Source organism: Cyprinodon variegatus, unplaced genomic scaffold (assembly GCF_000732505.1).
Source record: "Cyprinodon variegatus isolate N-32 unplaced genomic scaffold, C_variegatus-1.0 Scaffold56, whole genome shotgun sequence".
Lineage (NCBI taxonomy): Eukaryota > Metazoa > Chordata > Actinopteri > Cyprinodontiformes > Cyprinodontidae > Cyprinodon > Cyprinodon variegatus.
In genome coordinates, this window is record NW_015150509.1 from 72925 (window position 1) to 76826 (window position 3902).

A 3902-nucleotide genomic window follows, 5' to 3' on the forward strand; every position below is an offset into this window, starting at 1 on the left:
CAGTGTTCTGCCTTTAATCTCACAATTCTGACTTTAAGAGATTAAAGTCAGAATTGTGAGATTAAAGGCAGAACACTGAGATTAAAGTCAGAATTCTGAGATTAAAGTCAGAACTTTAAAAAAATGTCAAAATCAGTTAACTTTTTTTCCCCAGTGGATCTAATCCTCTTCCTTAGAAGCATGACACACAGTTAATACCTGGTGTTTACTTTAGTTTGCATTATCAAAGGATGAGTTGCAAAAACCAACTTTGTTAATCTGACATTTCTACTTCAATATCATTTGCATATATTAAAATGTCCCTTCCAACTTCCCTTTAAAAAAAATCTTTGAACCATCTCATTCATACACTTTAATAAGTTAATTGTGGGCATAAATCTTATTTCAGTTTATTCTGGGTTTGATCTGTCAACCATGATATGATACGACAGATAATGATCCTTAATATAACCCAAGCAACCTCCTGTAGGGTGGTTTTATTTCCTGGAGTCACATAACTGTATTTTAAGTCAATTAATATTTGATGGTAGGACGGAGAGAGGGCCAAATCTGTCCATCAGATTAAAACGCAGGCCCTACCGCTGCATGTTTTGGCATGCAAAGAGCAAAGTCAAAAAAGTAAAGCTCTTTGCTCATGTCTGACCCTCACCAACTGTTGTGAGGAGTCATTACAACCAAAAGCTATTTGATTCCCCCATACAAGCTTCTAAAATAAGCAAGTTTAGTCATCCAAATAGAGAACTCAGTTCAGTCGCTGCTGCTTCATGTGTGCAAAAAGAAGACAAGCATTTCCATTTCCTAAAAGTTATCATATAATTCTTTTATTATATCTTTTTGTAGTTAATATCTTGATGAATTTTTAGAAACAGGTAGTGATAAAATGCTAATACCTAACACCTTTATAAATTTAAATAGACATTATGCAAGTTTTTACTGAAATATATCTTAAAGTTGCCTTTTTATTTGATCCTTTACAACTAAAACATGGTTTGAAGAGCAGACTGACACCTCAGTAGTTCAGCGCCGATAGATCTATAAGCCTGTAGCCTGTTTTCCTTAATTTACTTTGGGTTAGAAGTTCCTGCGCTGTTCGGCAGATGTGATTTTTCTATACATTAGACTATAATTACTTATAATGATCCCCAACTTGTAAACAAACAAGTTATATTTTAAGGGGATTTTTTCTTTTTTAAATCTGCACTTTCTCAAACCATTTTATGCCTCCTTAACAGAGGACAGTCTTCCCTCTCAAAAGCCACTTCTTGATCATTCTTTGGCTTATTTTTCTGGCCAGCATTGTGGACAATGATGGTGCTTTTGCTTTAATGAGTGGAAGTGCTTGGAGGAAATAATTATTCGTCAAGCATGTTGCTTCAGGTCTATTTTGATTCAAAATTTAAAGCTAAATCCTTCCACATGTTGTTAGTTAATTTATCCTCCATCTTTAGTCAGAAAGACTCTTTTTTAAAACAGACGTCAACAATGTCAGCTGAAGGTCCGTTGCAGGATTTAAGAGCGGTGAGTCAGCCAAATATCTATAATCCTTACTTTATCAAACTTTAGTGATCACATATTTTCATTAACGTAAAAGATAAAGTGAGGACAGCTTACCTGTCTTGTGAACAGGCGCTTGAAGCCTATATATTACTCGCTCCTTGTGGCCAATCACTGGCTTGTTCTAGCTGCAGGTGGAACTCTGTGGGGATCAGGATATCTGCAAAAGAAAGCAAATTGTTTTTAGTTTCATCCCAGAAGTTTAAGCCAACAGCGGAATCTTTTATATAAATCCTTTTAGGCCATAATTTATAGATATTTTGTACACAACAAAACTTCATTCCCAAAATGCTGCCCCTCCCTAACCTGTTGCTGCACACAGCTGCTCAGCTGGCTGAAAAAAAAAAGTTTTCTTTAGCTATAAAAAAAATACAGATTTGGCTATTTGAAAAAAATGTGTCTCAATAACATTGTATTATTATTTAATAAGATTATTCTACCATAAGCATTTTTATGCGATCTGCAAGTCTTGATTTCTTGATCCAAAATCAGTTCTTTGAAATATGAAAAATAACAGCCTCCTATTTCGAAAAAAAAATACACACTGTGTGTCTATGCTGGATCTTCACTCTACCCTCCCCCTTGAATGCTGCATGACACACTCCAAAGGTCACAGTCACAGGAATGCTTGAAGGACAGAGGGAGTGAAGCCAACACCTTGTCCCTCATTCATCTAAAGCCATGTAAGCAGAAGTTTGGTTACTATTCCCTATTTCTGTAAACAGTTATAGAAATCCAACTGTAAAGACAGAATCCTACGCTGAAGAAAAGGACACTCTGCTGTCCACGTTAGAAAGTGAAATGATCATTATTCAGTTTTCATCCTCAACTATTAAGTGAAATAAAACCAAATAATACTTTTCATGTTGTAAAACGTTACAGACCAAGATTTGTATTAAAGTGTTAAACAGATTTGTCATTATAACAGTTAAGTTAGAGGGAGCTGGGGTGTCTGCAAGTGCATCACACAGACTTCACTCTAAACTCAGTTTGAGGCTTTCAAATACGCCGCTCTGTGGAGCTGGAGCAGCACCCAAGTGGTGACCTTGTCTACTGATCTTGGACCGGTGAAAGGTTAATTGCAAAAGTGGATTATTCCTTTAGATCACTGATCCCAATCCTGCTCCAGTGGGCACGATGACTTACAGAGTTCAATGCATGAAAATCAAGACGAATGACTGGATATATTTAAAACCTACACAGAGTTTTATATATATATATATATATATATATATATATATATATATATATATATATATATATATCTGCAATTGCTGAGGGTTTTAATTATTCTCATGNCCTGCAATTGCTGAGGGTTTTAATTATTCTCATGAATGGAAAACTGCAGTAATTAGGTAGAGATGGATGTCAATATCTGTGTAAACTAAAGCAGATCCTTTCATTTTTGTCTTTATCAGCATGTTCATATTTTTACATTTATAATTGAACAGTTTCCAGAAGTGTTTGATGGGGGGAGTTAAGGGATTAACCATTAGACAGACTGACAGAGCAAACTGGTGAATTAGCATAGAGATCACATGAGAGGATTGTAAGGGAAGACAGGAAGCATGTGCCGCAAATTATTACACAATTTCTGCAACTACTTATTGAGCGGCTTGTGCCCCTTAGCCCAATAACACGGTCAGGGGGAACTTAGACATTTACCGGGCGGGTCGTGCACGCACATCAGGCAATCAATCAAGCATGCTCAGAATAAAAAAAATAACAAAAACAATAATATTGCCTCAAATAATAAACAACCTTGTAGTGTAGGACGTTGTACTTACTGGCAGATGGAGAAGCATTTCTGTTTTATTCAGTCTGAAGTCAGTCAAGTCTGTTTGATTGGAAAGTCGGTTGGACCGCTCTGCTTCCTTTTCACATCACGTCTCGTTTAAATCATCCCGCAGGATGATAGCAACGGTAACCGGCGACACGGCTGCTCGCTCCTGGACTCTGGCGATATCAATTCCCGTTTAGGCTTCTACAACTAGGCTGTATTTGAATATTAACGTCAAGGCTAGAAAAAAATAACAACTTCCGGTTAGAGGAATTAAAAGTAAAACTATTTTTTTATTTTATTTTATTTATTTTTTTTTGCGACATTTCCTAAATTGTTAACAATTTAGCAACTTTTCCTAAATTGGTGAACTTACACTTAGAGTGAGTTTATATTTATAGTAAAAAATGATCAAGAATTGTGTGTGAAGAACTAAAACTAAAAGTAACTTTATTTTGTAAACTCAGCGGTCAAATTTCCGGTGTCTTCCCAGCTTCCTCCTGCTAGCTTGATGGACTAATGACGCAGCCTCTGTCTCGTGCTCTTTTCTCCTCCCTCTGCCCCAGTC

The 3902-nt window shown here is 36.3% G+C and overlaps 1 protein-coding gene across 1 annotated transcript in view; it reads right to left on the reverse strand.

Moving 5' to 3' along the window:
• esrra (estrogen-related receptor alpha) overlaps positions 1-3535 on the reverse strand; it is an 18521-nt gene extending 14986 nt beyond the window's left edge. Inside the window, exons 1-2 of the mRNA XM_015371334.1 lie at positions 3342-3535; positions 1612-1714 (exon numbers count right to left, since the gene is read on the reverse strand). The gene's annotated coding sequence lies outside the window, so the exon portion shown is untranslated. The remainder of the gene's footprint in view (positions 1-1611; positions 1715-3341) is intronic.
• Between the last annotated feature and the right edge of the window lie 367 nt (positions 3536-3902).